This window comes from Schistocerca serialis, chromosome 7 (genome assembly GCF_023864345.2).
Source record: "Schistocerca serialis cubense isolate TAMUIC-IGC-003099 chromosome 7, iqSchSeri2.2, whole genome shotgun sequence".
Classification (NCBI taxonomy): Eukaryota; Metazoa; Arthropoda; class Insecta; order Orthoptera; family Acrididae; genus Schistocerca; species Schistocerca serialis.
In genome coordinates, this window is record NC_064644.1 from 525,353,607 (window position 1) to 525,374,385 (window position 20,779).

At 40.7% G+C, this 20,779-nt stretch overlaps 1 non-coding gene across 1 annotated transcript; it reads left to right on the plus strand.

Annotated features, from left to right (window-relative positions):
- The first annotated feature begins 18,904 nt into the window (after positions 1–18,904).
- Positions 18,905–18,978, plus strand: Trnai-uau (transfer RNA isoleucine (anticodon UAU)). The gene has a single exon. It is a non-coding gene; the product is annotated as a tRNA-Ile (tRNA).
- The last annotated feature ends 1,801 nt before the right edge of the window (positions 18,979–20,779 follow it).

Below are 20,779 nucleotides of genomic sequence, written 5' to 3' on the forward strand. Positions count from 1 at the left end.
CCCGGTGACCGCAAGCTGCAGGGGAGGCACAGTCAGGCAGACATTCAGCTCCTCTTGCTGGATGGCGGTGCACAGAAAGACGGTATTTATCCAACTAATTACCTCCATAGGTACTACGATTATATTCTGGCGCTGAAGTACTTCAATTTTTTTTCTGTGGCTTAGCTCTTGCTGGATGGCGGTGCACAGAAAGACGGTATTTATCCAACTAATTACCTCCATAGGTACTACGATTATATTCTGGCGCTGAAGTACTTCAATTTTTTTCTGTGGCTTAGCTCTATATATCTCCACTACAAAGTAAACTAGCTTATTTGCTGAAGGGTTGGTCAAATGTGTGAACATTTTACGGGAAAGGGTGCTGTAGAAGATGTTCAGCTCATACTCTGGTGGACCGTGCTTCAACTCTCTGCACAGTCATATTTATTTAGGTTTTCTTTGGCTGTCCTTAACTCCTTCAGGTGAACATTGCGATAGCGTCTTTCTGAGTGCTGTAATGGCATCCGTGGTAAAGGGACGACAGCAGATCTTCCTGGTTAAATAGCGGCTGTGCTTTTTATTATTGTATTTCTATTGAAATTAGTTTTGTGACTGACGGACGTCAGTGGTGGAGAGCGGAGTTGCCGGCTCGTCCTCAACGCGCCACTTGCACCTGTGACCCAAAGCTGCGCGCGCACTTCTTCATGCAACCGGCATCAACTGGCATGGCTTTGGCAGTGTTGCCAATTTAGTGACTTTGTAGCTATAAATGGCAACTTTTACCTACGTCTCAGCAACAACAGAAACTTTTTAGCGACAAATATTATTTAGCAACTTATCTGGCGACTTTTTGACTACTGACGACTTTTCAGGTACAAATCAAAACTATTTTGGGCGAGTATTTTCATTAACAAAACTAAGATTTTAACTATAGAATGGGTACTACACTGACTTTGTTCTAGATTTACTAAGTTAAATTAAGTTCTTAGCAGATCATGTAGCATTGTTCAGCATTTAGTAAATCTGAATGTGGGAATTGCCTACAGAGTAATAAAACCTTGACTATAGAACAATTCATTATTCATTACCCACTAGCCTGTTATCGTCGATAGCGTATCGATCTATAATTCTTCAACTTTTGAACTGCCTTTATTTTTCGAATTGACAAAAAACATACGTAATATTAAGTATAATAAAATACATTTCTGCCCAGCAACCTCTAATTTTTCGAAATGTTAACTCGCAGTCAAATTATTACCACATGTACAGTGGCAACGCAAGAACAATTCGGTGGGGTTATCTCAGACATTATTACGTTTTAAACAATGATCAATAGGACTGATATCGAGTTACCGAGTGAGTAGATTGTTTCATGACCTCTAGTTCACCTGAGTTTTAATGTATTTTCAGTGATTATAAATTGGTGAAACTTATGTTGTGGTGGCTTACATAATGGATTTACCGAAGAAGAAGCAGTATGCTCAAAAATATCGGGATGCGTGGGAAGCAGAACCTGAATTCAATGGGTGGCTGAAACCAGTCGTTGGAGACTTATCCAAGGCAAGATGACAAGTATGTGCAACAGAGTTTTATTCTAAATTGTGTGATATTAGAAAGCATTCGAAAACTATTAACCATAAACAAAAAATTGATTTATAAAAAAAAACACAAACCACCTTACCTGTGAAAATTGTTCCGAAAACTACAGTTAGAATAGCGAGCAGAGCGGAAGGCACCCATTATTTATTTATTGCTGAACATTGTTCTATTTTAGCTGTACATCATTTAGGAATACTGTGCAAGAAGGTGTTTTCCGGTGATAAGGGCGCTAAAAACATGCAATTACATCGTACAAAGTGCACTAACATTATAACTGAAGTTTTGGCTCCATGTTTTAGACAATCATTGGTTGAAGATATAGGTAACCAAAAATACAGTGTACTAATAGATTAATCCACAGATGTATCAATATCTAAAATGTTAGGTATCGTTACACAGTACTATAGTGTAAACAACCAAACCATTAGATCAGCATTTCTCAAACTCGCTGTAGTAGAAATGCAGATGCAAGAAATCTGGCTGTTGTTCTTGTGAATTCTTTGAAAGATCTCAAACTTCCAATCGCTAATATGGTAGGAATTGGCACAGATAATGCTTATGCAATGGTTGGAATAAACAATGGGCATTTCGAACAACTCAAGAGAGAATATGGTTTGAAGCATTTGGTATTGATCCGTTGCATTTGTCACTCTCTTGAGCTTGCAGTTTCGCACACCTCAATGAATACCATACCTAGAAACATAGAGCTTCTTGTACGGGAAACCTACAATTGGTTCTCCATTTCACCCAAAAGACAAGAGGAATATAAAAAGGTTTATGAGACAATAAATTGTGGAAAACAGCCACTAAAAATTTTGAAGGTCTGTGCAACACGTTGGCTTTCAATTACTAGATACACTTGTATTTCTCATGCAGACACTCTGACAAAACATAGTTTTTCCAACTGTTGATTTGTTCACAACACCAGTTTCAAGCGAATGTATGTACGCAGATCCGAACACTGGCTTTATGTTTGAACAGAAATTGTCTGACTCAAGTTTGTCTGAAGAAAATAAAGTTTATTTGTAGAAGAGATGCATTCAGTTTAGTCTGAAACTCATAAAAGAAACTCAACAAACACTGCCAAGTAATGTTACGATCATGAAAAAAATGTCAATGCTTAATGTTGAAGAAACACTAAAAGTGAATAAAAATAATGATGTAGCGGATGTAGCCAAAGAATTGGGTTTTAGTTGCGATTTCATAGACGGTATGCTGCAAGAATGGCATAATATCAGCTTCGTTAGGTGGAATAACACTACTAACACTGTTCGATTTTGGAGTGAGATTGTGCAGTATAAAAATGCTGCAGGGGAGAATCCTTTTTGTTTGATTTCACAGCTAGCAATGACTGTTCTATGCCTACCGCATTCAAAAGCAGAAGTGGAAAGAATATTCAGTTCAATGAACATTATAAAAACTAAACAACGTAACAGATTATCGTTAAAGACAATTAATGCTTTGATCATACTGAGAGACCAGCTGAAGAAACAAAATAAAGATAGTGCATCTTTTGACATACCGTCAGACGTATTGGAGATTATTGGAACGAACAAAAGTTACTCTTTTGCGACAAAACCAGTCGAACTGCAACATCATCTTTTGAGCGAAGTTCAACCCTCTACATCAATTACAGTTCTTTCAGAGCATGAAACAGAAGAGTTATTCGATCTTCTGAGTGACGACGATGAATAGCTCACATACCGGTATGTATATATTTTGTAACCTAATTTGAGTTCTTGCTTTCTTTTGTTACAAATATAGTTGTATATTTCTAGTATATTTGACTACTGTGATTAAAACAACAGTTTATATGTTGTGTCAATTATGATAATATGTTTAATTAAACGTTAGCGTATTTTATCACAAACACACTTGCTTATTGCACCATTCACAGCACGAAGTTTTCAGTACACCCCTAGTAAAATCAGTTTTAGCGAATTTCTAGCGACTTTTTTATATTGAATCTAGCGACCGGGTTTTTTAGAGTTGGCTACACTGGGCTCTGTCGCTAGTGCCTGCTGAACAGGCAACACAGCGAGCTCGTGGAGCCGGAGAAACAGCAGCGACTGGCTGGTGCCCGATCTTTACCGTTCGACGCTCCGAAACGCCTATCACAAAGTTATTTTATTTGAAGTACGGGTATACTATTCCAAAATTGTCTGGTTTTTTTTTTTTTTTTTTTTTTTTTTTTGCTTTAGGAGACTATAGGCATGCGCGTTTAGCAACGTCTTTAGATTCCCTTAGGTTTGTGGAAACTTCACCATGACAAACAGTTACGAAGAATGTATATAAAATGGAGCTGCTGTATGTAAGATAGTCACGAATAAACGAAGAGAATTCCATACCAGTATGCTCTGTCGCGAGCCCAAATACAAAATTGACCACACTTGTTAAAAGATGTAGTAAGCGGCAAGCCGTCCAACTAAACGACACGAAATAATGTTCAAATAATTTACGGGGATGCAGCCCGGTGACGTCGTCGTCCTATAAACGGCAAGTCCTAACTTAGGAAGGCTACTCACATCGATTTGTATCTGCAGGCTGATGGTTGTCTCCATCTTGCTCGATATGAAGGGGCACTTCGTACCTTGATTCACAGGGCCTATCTCACCTCCATTCCTGAGAGTTTGTCAGCTGGGTTATCCCATCTCCAAGTTGCCTTTCGTCAGAAAGCTTACAGTGAAAGACAGATCTGATGTGCTTTGCGCTATCATTTGTTGCAGGTCGTGGTTGACGTTTCACATATGGTTTAACACTACCTGTTTCCTTAAATAACGTAACTATCCGGCGAACGGTCAGGACACTTGGATGATATCGTCCAGGATACCGAGCAGCATACATAGCACACGCCCGTTGGGCATTTTGATCACTATAGCCATACATCAACACGATATCGACCTTTTCCGCAATTGGTAAACGGTTCCCTTTTTGAAAGCAGTTGAATTGTAGAAATGATGGAAAGGAGGAAATTGGACATCTTGGGACTTGCTGAGACTAGGTGGAGAGGAGTTGGTGAAAAACAACTAAGTAAAGGATGTAAACTGTACTGGATAGGGAATGAGAGGGGAAGAAATGGAGTGGCAATAGTGGTCAGAGAGGGTCTGCAGGAGGAGGTGGAGGGTATCAATGATCGAATGATAAAAGCCAGAGTACGAGTGAAAGGAAAAAGCATTGAAATCATCCAAGCATATGCCCCACAGGTGGGGTGTACAAAAAAGGAGAAGGAGGAATTTGAAGATGACATGCAAAAGCAGCTAAATGGAGGTAATCAGATTATAATAGGGGACCTCAATGCACATGTTGGCACAGACAGGAAAGGATTCGAGGAGATAATGGGACCAGAGGGCTGGGGGAACCGAAATAGAGAAGCAAAATTGTTGCTGGAATTCTGCAAGAGGAATGGGCTGGCGATCGCAAATTCCTGGTACAAGAAGAGAAGTAGCCACAAAATAACTTGGTACAGTGGAGACTGGTCCCAAACTTCAGTAGTAGACTATGTACTAGTGGATAGGCAGATGATGAGCAGCCTCACAGATGTTAAGGTCATTCCATCTGAGGCCTTAGACAGTGACCATCGGCTGTTGGTAGCCACCCTGAGAGAGGAAAAAGATAGGAGGGCAACAGACATACAGGAGAAAAGGTTGAAGACATGGATGCTGAAAGAGGATGAACGGAGGACCCAGTACCAGACACTGATCAGGAAGAAGCTGCCAAAGGAAGATCAGAGAACAGTGGAAGAAGAATGGGATTTTAAGAGGGCCCTAGTTGAGGCAGCTGAGACTGTGTGCAGAAGAACTAGCACAAAGAGGAGAAGTAAGAAAACCCCATGGTGGAACAACATATGTAAAGAGGCAGTACTTCGAAAGAACAAAGCCTTCAGAGAATGGTTCCAGACCCGAACAGAGGAAGCTAGGGTAAAATATAAGGAAAGCAAGAAAGCGGCACAGACCATAGTAAGGGCGGAGAAGAAGAAGTGGATGGAAAAATGGACAAGAATGTTAGAAGAGGACAGTGAAGGGAACAAAAAAGTACTTTACACCATGGTAAGAAACAAGAGGAACGACAGAAGCGAGTGCCTGAGGATCATGGATAATAATGGAAGAGTTGTGGAGGAAATGCATGAGCTCAAAAAGATTTGGAAGGAGTACTTTGAAGATCTGTTGAACGCCGTCAAGCGGGTAACTATCAGCGATGGAGAGCCTAAGGCAGCAGACGATTATAATAGTGGGGAAATTGATGATCTAACTTGGAATGAAGTGGAAGAAGCCATAAAGAGGATGAAAGGGGGCAAGGCACCAGGTTGGGACGAAATAACAGTGGATACGATACGAGCAGCAGGAGAAGTAGGAACCCAGTGGCTATACAGAGTGCTGAGGGTGGTGTGGAAGGAGAACAGAATTCCTGAGGATTGGAAGAAAGGAATTATAGTCCCGATCTTCAAGAAAGGGGATAAAAGGAGATGTGAGAACTACAGAGGAATCACCCTGCTATGTCACTGTGGAAAAATCTATGAAAAGATCCTGGAGAAGAGAATAAGAAGCAGTATTGAAAGTAGACTGCAAGAGGAGCAGTATGGTTTCAGACCGGGAAGATCAACAACGGACCTCATATTTGCGGTAAGACAACTGCAGGAAAGGCACTATGAGTACGGGAAGGACTTAATCAAGCCTTTTTAGATATTGAGAAGGCGTATGACAGTATCTATAGGGACAAGCTGTGGGATGTGCTGAACGCAAAAGGGATAGATGAAGAGATAACACGAAAAGTCAGAAAAATGTATGAGGGAAGTGAGAGTTGTGTGAAAGTGGGGAGGGAACGTACTGCATGGTTCAAGCTGGAAAATGGGCTGCGACAGGGAAGTGCACTTTCACCTTTATTGTTTATTATTGTTATGGATGAAATCCTACAGCAGGTATCAGATGCAATTGGAGATCATAAAATGAAAGCAGTGCTTTTTGCCGATGACCTGATGTTATGGGGAAATTGCGAGAAGGAGGTGCAAGAGCAGTTAGATGTATGGGAGGCAACGGCAGCACAATATGGAATGCATTTCTCTGCAAAGAAAAGTGAAATAATTGTCACAACAAGGAAGAAGAATAGGCCAAATGTGTATATAACTTGTGGTGGGGAAAAACTGCAAGTGGTAGAGAACTTCAAGTACCTGGGAAGCATGATTGAAAGTAAGGGGGGAAACGCAATGGATATAAATGAAAGGTGCAGAAAAGCAGGGAAGTTCTTCAAATGCATTAGGGGGCTTATTTGGAGCAAGGAGGTGCCACAGAAATCCAAGGGAATTATATACCGAACCTACTTTGTCCCCATATTGGCATACGGAAGTGAGACATGGGTAATGCACAAAAGCGACAAAAGTAGAACACAAGCTAGTGAAATGAAGTTCCAGAGGAGCAGGTTGAGTGTAACAAGACGAGACAGATTGCGAAATGTGTATGTGAGGGAAAGACTAAAGGAGGAACCAGTACAGGACAGGATAGAAAAATCAAGACTGCAGTGGTATGGACACATGAAGAGAATGGATGAGGGAAGAATTCCAAAGAGGATGTTTGATCTGCAACTGGAGGGGAAGAGGCCCAGGGCAAGACCAAGAGATAGATGGGTGAAGGGAGTGAAGGAATGTGTGACGAGAAGAGGAGAGAACTGGACGAAGGTGGAAGAGGGGGAATGGTGGAAAGACAGAACACAATGGAGAGGCTTGTGTTCCCGACATACCCAGCCAGTGGCTGGAAACTGTCCAAGATGATGATGATGGTAAACGGTCCATTTTAACACGGGTAATGTATCACGAAGCAAATACCGTCCGCACTGGCGGAATGTTACGTGATACCACGTTTGTGACTATTACAGCGCCATCTATCACAAAGCGAAAAAAGCGGTCCAACTAAAACATTCATATTTCTTTACGTACTACACGAATATGTAATAAAAATGGGGTTTCCTATTTAAAAAAACGCAATTGATATCCGTTTGACCTACGGCAGCGCCACCTAGCGGGACAACCATAGTGCCATCTGGTTTCCCCCTTCAAGCTAGACGAGTTTCGTTCTTTGTAGTTTTTACGTTTGACGCTTATTTCGAGAGATATTTGGCCCGGTCACGATCAATGCACCACCTTGTATATTAATCTTTCACTGAAAATATGTTTTTCTTATGTGCAACAACATTCCAGCCAATTAATATAATTTGAAATCATATATTTGACGAAATGACGTGACCATTATGTTACTAATACATACGGAAAGATGCGTAATTATTTTGACAATATACACAGAAGCTGATTGAGGAAGGAAATTATTGTGACAAATTTTTGTACGAATCCTGTCGTATGTTCTTCTTAGTTACAAATAATTTCTCCTCACTTTTCCACACTGTTTCATCCGTGTAGAACTGCTGCAGATCTAACGAAGGCAAAGAGGTAAGCCGTGAATTTGTTCTAATCTTATCCTAGCAATCTACACACAAGATGCACTGATAATTTTGGTCAGTAAAGCACAAACAAAATTTACGACTTGCGAAGTATCTTCAGTCCAAAAATGTTGATTATCAGAATTTTTAAATTATTGTACGTTCCAAGTATAACTAAGTGCTCAGTATATACACAGTTTGTAAATAAGTCCATTTGATTTAGTGAGTGCACCATTGAAGTTGTTATTTAACAACAACTGCCACTAACATTTCTTTAATTTATTTTGTTACAGCTGATTTTTCATTATGAAAGAATGATTTTTCTTAATCAGTCCATTACTTCTTGACAAACGTTCTGGTGGAGTCGATGTTCTTTTCATTAACTTCATACAGGCCTTGGCAACCTAGCAGCAGTCGTAGATGAACTTATTAGGAAAACTGGCGACCATAATGGGGTAGACCCGTGCTTCACGATAACATCCACAAAGGATACGTTTGTCTTAATTTTGAATGAAGCAAACAATACCTAACTTTCTCTGAGTAGAAGAAAATCAGATCCTTAACTATAAGAAAGTATGTATATGTGTGTAAACTGCGTGCTTATTTGTTGGAACTAATACTGATATGCATGTTCAATCCACATGAGAGTTGCACATGCATACAGATAGCAAGCGACAGGAAGTGGATACACGTATCTGTACGTGGCGGGCGACAGGGGCACGTTAAACTATCAGTGGTTTACTGGAAATAGGACGTGCAGATCGTTTCAGGACAAAACATGATAACTGTCGTCAGTGCATGAACATAATGTATGTAACACAACGTATGTATGTGTATGTTGCTGGAGGTAGATTACAGGAGGTTTCACAGCAATGATTGTAGTTACTAGAAAAACGAGTATATACACAACTTTTATTATATCTAATTTATTATTAATCAATGGTACGTGAATAAATGAATGCTTTAAGGAGCTGTGAATCAATCAATTATAGAAAATAACGACAAGCACCAGAGGTTGAAGGAAGATAGGAATATAAGACAACAGAAAGCATGACAATGAACAAGGAGCAAAAAAGAAAATATGATTGTGGATTCTGTAATAAGCAATCAACTATATTCAACAAGAGGTTGGGGAGCATATTACACCAGGAAATAAATGATAACACTCGTAAGTAAAACATTAAGAATTCTCTGAAAAGCGAATTGAAAGATCGCTTTGGTGAACAATTCCATAACGTGTATGGAAGTTTAAAACATGTTATAGCTGTTGTGCCATATTCTGCGAAATAAATGGGGAATTCAAAACAGAAAAATCACGAAATTATGAAAAAGCTAGAATATTCAGATAAAAAGTTGGTGAAAGAAATAGCTGACATTTAAACCTGTTTTATTTATAAATTCCGTGGACCACATTTGCATGTAGATACTGTACTAAAGGCGTATACATAAGCACTATGTAGTGAAAATTGCAAAGAATATAGTTGTATATCATAGAACACTGTGACACTGTAAAATGTGGACAGCAAACTAATGGGACAAATAAAGCATTTGAGTGCGAGTGTAGACTGGTATTTTAGAGAACAGGAAAATATTGACTTGTTATTTGGCACTAGCAGTGACCCAATAAATCAAACAAATGAGGATGAGGTATTGATAATAAATTCTGGCAATATTTTCATTTCGATATATGGAAGAGAGTTTCCCCAATGTGTCTTTCATTCCACCTAAGGGGGAAGTCACATCCAATGTTATTCCTAAAGGCATCCCATGGGTCGTTGCCTGTCGCATGGAGTGACCAGAAACGGCTGTGTTTCGTTGTGAATCACTTAGAAAGGAACGCACTATAGTGGAAATTATATGGTGTAGACAGGTTAATGACAAGCAGCCAACCTGACAGAGATTTCAGATCGAAATTACAGCCTCAAAGACCAGGATTGTGTAATTAATCATGGCGCGCATAAAATCAGTTTGTAGAATGGCATCCTGACCGTCTCATATATTTAGATGAACCGACTTGTGTATTGCTTTTGGTGAAGCACTTTGAGTGTGAGAAATCAGAATATGCGGAGAACGAAGAATTACGGACCATAATGAGGATAAGTTGTACCAGCATAGGACAGAGCAAAAAACATGAATTTGACAAAAGTGTACAACTTACAAGAGGCATGCGAAGGCAAACTGCTGTAGTTAATGATGATTGTGTGTCGGAGCCAAATTCGCAAAACTAACCAGTGGTTTCACTACAGTGGAAATAATTTTAGTCAAAATTCCTTTGACTCTACATAGGGGAATGAGGGAGTTTACACACTGACAGGGCTAACATTTAAAGGATATAGCAATAGAAGAAAGAATAACAGAAAACAGTTAATGAATGCAACCACTGCCTAAGGGCAACACAGTCAGTCGAACAGTAAATTTGCAGATAATACAGTTATTCAGATTGGCTTAACCAGTCAAGATCTACTGCAAGAGGCAGCTACAAATGGTCATACAGGGCGATACCTGCCATGGAAGTGATTTTGCAGGTTATTGTAGGCAATTAATGTAAAACAATCTGTGAAGAAGCAGTTGTTAAATTCTAAGTACGGGAAAGAACATGTATGTTGTTACAGACGAGAATTTGATATTCTCTTGGGGGACGACTGTTTAGTTGCTCATAAAGCCAACAATTCGCTAGATGCACTGAAAATAAGTATTCAGTGGGGGGGGGGGGGGGATATTTTTAAGGATACAGAATTTATTGCACATGATAGTTTCCTGAGAAAATTCATGCTGATAACATCTAGAATCAGAACATAAATTCGGTAAAAATAAGTTTCAGAAAATGATTGCACAATCAAAGTACTTGAAAATATTCATGGAGTAAATAAGGCTAAAGGGGAAGAAATTAGCTTTCATTTAAAAAGATTAACCACTCACCAGAGAAAGCAGTTGGAGAGTATGTTGTGTAGATTCTGAGGGAATTGGAATACTCTGAGATTACATATGGCACATGAGAATAAAAGACAGCACTAAGTTTTACAACCTGCTTATTCGATGCCCGTAAGTATCAGAACAAACCCAAAATAGATCGAAAATTAGAGTGGACCATTATTGAGAATTCATATAGTACATACAGCATTCCCATAGCACCTGTTCAAAAGATAATGGAGAAGGACGTCTAGTTCAAATGGTGGCTCAAATGGCTCTGAGCACTATGGGACTTAACATCTGAGGTCATCAGTCCCCTAGAACTTAGAACTACTTAAACCTAACTAACCTAAGGACATCACACACATCCATGCCCGAGGCAGGATTAGAACCTGCGACCGTAGCGATCGCGCGGTTGCAGACTGAAGTGCCTAGACGTCTAGTGTTAGACCAAAGAACAGTGAATCACTTTATAGAAATGGAGTGCGACCATCCTTTTAATAATGACGAAGTTTTATGTAAAATTCTGGAGGTACAGTACTTTACCACTATGCTCTTCCTAATGTCGCTGTTAGCATCGTTATTACGAAAAAATTGTCCTTTGCATGCGTTTATTGGTGAACTGCTACTCCAAAGATATGCACAGTAGTTGTTGCCTAGTTCACGACAGCGCCCTTTGAGTCGACACAATTGTGTTACACCTAGAATCACGGTGTGGGCAGAGATTGGGTATGGTTTCGGGTCACGACTGGTTGTGACTGAACGAACGCCGATGGCGCAGCGGTCCCTAACGGACATCCTGCGTCTTTTCGTACTGCCTCTTATGTGACAGTATTGTGATACCATTTATGAACAGGACTAAGCTCGTCCATTCACGGCATATGTCTCTATGAACTGTCAGCGTGCTGTTGATCTACTCTCATGGCCAGCAAGATCTCCAGATATGCCATGAAAAAAAATTTGGAAATTTGTGGTAAGGTCTTATGGGACCACACTGCTGAGGTCATCAGTCCCTAAGCTTACATACTATTTAATCTAACTTAAACTAACTTGCGCTGAGGACGACACACACACCCATGCCCGAGAGAGGACTCGAACCTCCGACGGGGGGAGCCGCGCGGACCGTAACAAGACGCCCTAGACCGCGAGGTTACCCTGCGCGGCATATGTCTTGATGGAACATGTTTGGGATGAGCCTAGATGCCAACTGTGTCCCAGTGCTATTACCCGGGATATCAGGGACTAATTACTAATTACAACAGCTGGGAGCAAGGATGCCTCGGAGACGATGCAACGGCTTTACCAACAATGTGAACCAGAGCATGTACTGTGGTCAGAGGGTGTGCAACCACATACTAACAAGTGGACTCATACTGCCAAGCTCTTTGTAAATTTGACTAGAATTTGTAATTATTGAAATAACGTCACATACCTTCTCTGCCCATTGTATGGTGTCTGTGAGTTTTAGAATTAAGTAGTGAACACTGAAGTGCTACAGAAAACTCCCCTGACGAAAAATCCCCATTTTTCTTTATAGTATCGACATATTGAAAGAATATCATCGCACAATCTGGCTATGCTTCAGGAATATCTTGACAGCGAAACATTTTATAAGTGAAACGGTAAAACTGACGCCCTGAATTACTTTTTCTTTTTTTTAGTCAGTGCCATTCCTATCAGAGAAATTAACGCGTGGTCCTATTAATAACTCGAAATGGAGTATGTAATTCAGAACACTTTCCTACACAGAAGCTAAACCACAGAATTTTCGTAGAACACTGCATGGAGTATGGCACTACAACAGATGATCCGAAGAGTTCGAGGTAAACTTACCTTGTGGAATCTGACAGAAATCTACTACGATACGATAATCAGTCTCAGACTGTTGAAAAATCTCTATAACGAGAAAAATAATTCCCATGGAAGTAATGATTTTGCTGAGGACACGCCATTACAGTCTGCATGATTTATACACGCATAGTCTCTTAGTTCTTCAAAGAAAAAAATTCTAAGAGTTGACATTCATACTCACCGAGGTACGACATGTAGCTAATTGCGAAAGATTCTATATCCCTCAACAATTACTGAAACCCAAAAACCACAATTCGTTTGGAAGAAACGCCATGATTAGTACCACAAAGCCTCATTTTACCCATAGCACAGTAAGACAGAGACTTCATCTACAAAGTATGCTTGAAACTAATGAAAATCCAAAAACAACAGGCAAATGAAGAAAGTGTTCGCTCAGTTCAATCGGGAATCAAATATACCATACAAAGAAAATGGAAACTAGCGCACATTGATCCTAATTGCTAGTCTCACTTCGCTTTTTATGCTGCCTCAGTACAGACCTATCGTTCCAACATGGTTCGCCAAGCTCACATTCGCAGAAAAATATTTCCTTGATTTCCAGAGCAGGTGCATAGAAAAACGTTGGGCATGATTCACGTCATAACTTGAAATACGCAGAGCCAGGCTACATTCGTACATTACTCTACTTTCTCCTCAGTATAAATCAGATAGTCACATTTCTTACCACATCGTAAGTACGCACAAGAAGAGAACAGGACGAAAGCTGTCGCAGAACAGAACAGAACAGAAAGAAGGAGCTTAGTTCTTCTTCTAACACGCAAGCCATACTGCCCGCAGCGTCACCTTTAATTATCATTGGCTGAGGCAGTAAAGATCCCGTAGACGTTAGTTAAGCAAACCAGCGCAGCAGAAGAAGGAGTGAGTATATAGATAATCGACTAGTAGGCGCAGGTATCACAGCAAAGATTGCTCACTAATAAGAGACGTGTGAAATATGATACTGGGAGGTTCGCAATTACCAGAGCACATTTCAAGCCTATCGTCTAGACCATCCTAATTATTAGAAATGAGGACGTCATTCACCAAAACATGACAAAATTAAAAATTAGAATTATGTTCTTGAGTAGAGTTTAGGTCCCATCGTCCTGATAAAACAACAAAAAAGCTAAATATGTCTCTGATGACAGATCGCACCTAATGTTGTGGCACATATTTTCCGTAAGTACTTGTAAAAAGGCAACAACGTCTCACTGTAATTCACGCAATTTATGTGTTAAAGTAGTTAAGCAACTTTTATACAATGAAAGTGATTAATCAAGTGAGCGATGGCACTGAATTGAAACGAATGTACTTATTCTCGCGTTCACATCAGCCAGTTCACACTACATATACATGACTATATGCAACCGAGTTAAATATTATTCAACAAATGAAAGTTAACGCGGATTAATACATTACCTTGGCGTGGTCTGTATAGTGACACATTTGTGAGACGATTACACAATTTTTGCTCAAGTGGATCAATGTGAAAAAAATACTCAAGTATGGCCTCTTTTTGACAGCACTGAAAATGACGAAAACTACGTAAATATGAAAGAAACATTATTGCTTACCTATGACCTCCCTGTGACCACACTGAAAGTGAATAAAGTTACACAAACGTCGAAAAATAGCTTAACTATGGTCTCGCTGTGACTTTAAAAAGAGTTAAGTTATATAAATACACAAAAATTGTTAAATTATGGCCTCTACGGCCCAATGCAAAGTGAATAAGGTTGCATAAACACACAAGACATTGCTCAATTACAGCCTCTGTGACCTCATCGAAAGTGAGTATGGTTACAAAAATAAACTATAAGAAAACAGCAGCGTACCACGAGGGGACTGCCCAATAGGACGGAAGTCGACAGACGTGGCATATGCATGCAGGAAAACAAATTATTACAATTTTAGAAAAATTAGGTGTTTTATTCAAGAAGAAAAGCTTCACAAATTGACTAACCCAATGATGGGTTGATCCGCCCCTGGTCCCTATGTAAGCAATTATTCGACTTGGTATTCATTAATAGAGCTGTTATACGTCGTCCTACGGTATATCGTTCCAAATTTGAAGCTGGTTGGAGGGGCCTGCCTAGAATGGTCCTAATGTTCTCAATTGGGGAGATATCCAGCTGCCTTGCTGGCCAAGGTAGGGCTTGGTAAGGTCGAAGACAAACAGTAGAATCTCTCGCTGTGTGCGGATGGCCATTATCTTGCTGAAATGTCAGCCCAGGATGGCTTGTCATGAAGGACGAAGAAAGAGCGTGTAGAATATCTTCGACGTAAGGGACCATGGATAACAACTAAAGTGGTCCCGCTATGAAATGAAATTTTACCCCAGAGCATCACTCTTGGTGGATGGGCCAAATGGTGTATGAAAGTCAGGTTGGTCTCGCATTGCTGTCTTCGGCATCTCCAGACAAGTCTTCACTTAGTTCGAAGCGGGACTCATCACTGAAGACAATTCTACCGCAGTTAATGAGATTCCAGGCCATGATGAGCAGCGAATACAACCTGGAGTCATGGTCTGCAGTGCCGTTTCTTTTCATCTCTTTCAGATTAGGTATTTGGTGAACATTAACGAAAGCGTGGGAGTATGTCACCAGATGACTCCCAGTCGTGACAGAAAGATGGACGTTGCATGACATGAGGTTAGCATGACTATAGCCCCAAATTGGGCTGGTGCCGCAACACGAAGCAGTTGTAGGAATGGGAAAAGAGTGTGTGTATGTGTGTGTGTGTGTGTGTGTGTGTGTGTGTGCGTGTGTCAATCAGCGAGCAGTTATGGTGCACTGTAGTGATGTTCCCCGCTACCGCATGGTGCAGAGACAACATTTCGGTGACCTCAGATGGGCAAGACACATGGAGAAATTAGAAGATGGACGCAGGGTGACAATTGTAGCTCAAAAGTTGGTGTTGCACATAGGACGTGCTTGGGAACATTTCAAACCGTAGACACTGCAGCCTGAAGGATAGAAGGTGATCTACCATGGTTAACTACAGTAACAAATGATCACTACATTATATGACAGGCAAGAAGGGACCACGTCAAACAGCAGGTGCAGTTGCAACCACGTTTAATGGGACCGAAAAGCATGTGATCTCACGCAAACTACACGGAGGTAGTCTCTTTGTTAGATAACAGTACACTGTGTTCCGCTGATACCCCACACATAAGTGGTACCATCTGTCAAGGTGCGACGAGAAAAAGGGTATGGACCAATGAGGTACGGGGCGCGTGCTCTACTCGGCTGATAGCAGATTCAGCCTATATAATGATTTAAACATTTTTGGAAGGTGCCTATCAACAGCCGTCAAATGACGTATAAAATGCATGTTTGACCATCAGCTGTTTTTATTTTAAATCCAAATACCAACCGGTTTCAGTATCGGCCATCTTCACATATAGGGTTAAAATGGTTTAAGCCACCACATTACATTTGTCATTACTTAAATAATGTGTAAGGCATGTCATGACTATCAGTATACGACACAGGACTTCTGTGTACATTCAGTATTCTTATGTTTGTTCCTAAAAATCCTGTGTCGCATACTGATATTCATGACATGCCGCACACATTATTTAAGTAATGAGAAATGTGATGTGGTGGCTTAAACCCTTACCCGTGAAGATGCTCCAAGACTGAAACCGGTTGATATTTGGATTTAAAATACAAACAGCTAATGGCCAAACATGCATTTTATACGTATGTAGTGATTCTCGGCATAACATCATATGGCGAGAGGTGGAAACATGTAATGCACCCAGGAACATTGTCGAACACTATCGTTTTCGTGGCCCGAGTGTTATGGTGAGAGTGGGCACAATGTTGCATGGGTGTAATGACCTACAAATCTTTGACTCACTCCTCAACGTTATTGTGACTCTGTACTCCTTCGCATGTGCAACTTCTCAGGGATGCATTTGGTGCTGACTTCATTTACTCGTATATAGTTGACAATGTGCACGCAGTGGAAGTGGAGAAGCTCTTCGAACGAGAGGATATTTGGTGTATGAACTGGCCTTCCCCTCCCCCCTGCGAGGGTACTGGTGTGTAGTATCTGTAAGTGGTTGTTCTTTGGAGGGCGACAATGCCCAGTGGCGCAGAGAGTCGCAAGCAGAGGCAGTTGTTGGGAGGCTGTGTAAGGTGTAGGCCGTGTGAGCCAGAGGCGGTTGCGTAGCGAAGGATTTATCTCTTCATGTTTAATAGTAGTGGCACACAGTTTGAATAATAGTGTGGTTATGTTTGTGCAGTGTGATAAAGGAAATAAATTAAATTTTACCACTTCTTAATGCGTCTCCATCAGTTAGTGCCAAACCACTGCATTTAACAATGAACGAAGTCTCGATAAACATGGTCAACTAAAACAAGAGGAATGTTAACATAATAATCTAATTAACCTATATAATCTCCAGGGAGACGGGAGCTTATACCCCCAATTTAAATCCCATCAGTCACATGTGGTATGTGGTGAGGAGACGAACTGCAGCACGTCAACATGTATCAACGGCCGTCCGGCAGCTGCCAGCCGTACTCGTGGAGGAACTTAACGCCCCACCACAAGAATTCCTTACCACTGTATTATATACACAAAACTTGCTTTCCAGGTGAAAGGAACTGACTTCTTAGTCCAATTAACGTACTGAAGTTTATTATAGTGGTAAAATTGTTATTTTTCCACGTGATTTTCTAACAAGGGGTGGTGGAGTTACACTTGATACATTAGCACAATTTGTTTTTCACAGTGTTGCAACACATAAAGACCTATCAGAGTAGTATATCCGACTGACACGTCAAGAATGATTTTAAATGCATTGTATGGAGGAAACAGCACAAATAAACTTGATATAGTTCGCTATACGCAGACAGATATTGGTTTTGTACTCAACTGCAGCTTGTTTGTCCTCAGCACATTAGATGAACCACCTCCATAACAGTCCAGCATTTGGTCTGGATCAAGTCGGAGTGATCTGGTGTCCGTTCTTGTGCCTTCCAGGATGGCTTAGTAACGAACATTCTCCCAGAAGCACTTTTTCTTAAGTAGAACATATTAAAACAAGAGTAAGAAGACTGGTTACAACATAGCTAAGTTAAACACTCATCACCTCCCACATAGAGAGTTCCTCATTCGTTTGAACAGTCCTCAACTATCATCATCCTCTTAATTACTTTAGTCCAAGCAATTAATAACATGACCATTAATTCCTTGATACTATGATATATTGAATTAACCTTTCAATTAAGTACATTATCAAACACAAATTGACATAATCTCAACATATCCTTGTGTGAATCATATCTTCCTTATATATGAAGACAGTAACTGTTCCCGAAAGAACAGAATACTGTTGATGACCGTGCAGCTTTTCCCTGGAATAAATGATGACTAACTGAAACCCTTAGCTGCCGACAGGTGTTGTTGATATACCTCGATGTGGACAGATGAAAATGTGCACCCCGACCGGGACTCGAACCCAGGATCTCCTGCTTACATGGCAGACGCTCTATCCATCTGAGCCACCGAGGACACAGATGAATAGCGCGACTGCAGGGACTTATCCCTTGCACGCTTCCCGTGAGACTCACATTCCCAACTGCCCACAATTCTATATATGTAATGTACCTTATAGACATTTGCTCATTCACTCATTACTCGCGCACGCTTTGGCAATTCCTGTAAGAGTTTGGACAACCTATGCGCATTCGCACAGACGAAGGTCAATGGCTGGGTAGCCTTTAACTATACATATGAAGACAGTAACTGTTCCCGAAAGAACAGAATACTGTTGATGACCATGCAGCTTTTCCCTGGAATAAATGATGACTAACTGAAACCCTTAGCTGCCGCCAGGTGTTGTTGATATACCTCGATGTGGACAGCCGAAAATGTGTGCCCCGACCGGGACTCAAACCCTGGATCTCCTGCTTACATGGCTACCCAGCCATTGACCTTCGTATGTGCGAATGCGCACAGCTTGTCCAAACTCTTACGGGAATCGCCAAAGCGTGCGCGAGTAATGAGTGAATGGGCAAATGTCTATAAGGTACATTACATATATAGAATTGTGGGCAGTTGGGAATGTGAGTCTCACGGGAAGACTGCAAGGGATAAGTCCCTGCAGTCGCGCTATTCATCTGTGTCCTCGGTGGCTCAGATGGATAGAGCGTCTGCCATATAAGCAGGAGATCCCGGGTTCGAGTCCCGGTCGGGGCATACATATTCAACTGTCCACATTGAGGTATATCAACAACACCTGTCGGCAGCTAAGGGTTTCAGTTAGTCATCATTTACACTTTTCTTAATTCATCAAGTGTTCAGCTTATTCATTTATTTTCATAGCTTTCTTAAATACATTTTTACAAAATTGGCCAGCTTTTCTACACTCACAATATAGGAAGGATTGGGTTCATGATACTAAATGCATTATTGAATCTGCACCAACTGGCTGCATCTAATTATGTGCCCCTCTTGTTCTTACTTTAACAACCATGTGAAGTACATTCCATTAATCGTCATCATGTATGATTATTTGGGACAAAATCACTTTGTGCCTCTTATATTTAAACGTACCTTACATTTAAACAAAAATATACAGAAGAGGCCAGACAAACATGTGGTTCCTGAAGAGGGGCAGCAGCCTTTTCAGTAGTTGCAAGGGCAACAGTCTGGATGATTGACTGATCTGGCCCTGTAACACTAACCAAAACGGCCTTGCTGTGCTGGTACTGCGAACGGCTGAAAGCAAGGGAAAACTACGGCCGTAATTTTTCCCGAGAGCATGCAGCGTTAGTGTATGGTTAAATGTTGATGGCATCCTCTTGGGTAAAATATTCCGGAGGTAAAATAGTCCCCCATTCGGATCTCTGGGCGGGGACTACTCAAGAGGATGTCGTTATCAGGAGAAAGAAAACTGGCGTTCTACGGATCGGAGCGTGGAATGTCAGATCCCTTAATCGGGCAGGTAGGTTAGAAAATTTAAAAAGGGAAATGGATAGGTTAAAGTTAGATATAGTGGGAATTAGTGAAGTTCGGTGGCAGGAGGAACAAGACTTCTGGTCAGGTGACTACAGGGTTATAAATACAAAATCAAATAGGGGGGTAATGCAGGAGTAGGTTTAATAATGAATAAAAAAATAGGAGTGTGGGTAAGCTACCACAAACAGCATAGTGAACGCATTATTGTGGCCAAGATAGATACGAAGCCCACGCCTACTACAGTAGTACAAGTTTATATGGCAACTAGCTCTGCAGATGACGAAGAAATTGAAGAAATGTATGATGAAATAAAAGAAATTATTCAGATTGTGAAGGGAGACGAAAATTTAATAGTCATGGGTGACTGGAATTCGGCAGTAGGAAAAGGGAGAGAAGGAAATGTAGTAGGTGAATATGGACTGGGGGTAAGAAATGAAAGAGTAAGCCGCTTGGTAGAATTTTGTACAGAGCACAACTTAATCATAGCTAACACTTGGTTCAAGAATCATGAAAGAAGGTTGTATACATGGAAGAAGCCTGGAGATACTGACAGGTTTCAGATAGATTATATAATGGTAAGACAGAGATTTAGGAACCAGCATTTAAATTGTAAGATATTTCCAGGGACAGATGTGGATTCTGACCACAATCTATTGGTTATGACCTGCAGATTAAAATTGAACAAACTGCAAAAAAGGTGGGAATTTAAGGAGATGGGACCTGGATAAACTGACTAAACCAGAGGTTGTACAGAGTTTCAGGGAGAGCATAAGGGAACAACTGACAGGAATGGGGGAAAGAAATACAGTAGAAGAAGAATGGGTAGCTTTGAGGGATGAAGTAGTGAAGGCAGCAGAGGATCAAATAGGTAAAAAGACGAGGGCAAGTACAAATCCTTGGGTGACAGAAGAAATACTGAATTTAATTGATGAAAGGGGAAAATATAAAAATGCAGTAAATGAGGCAGGCAAAAAGGAATACAAACGTCTCAAAAATGAGATCGACAGGAAGTGCAAAATGGCTAAGCAGGGATGGCTAG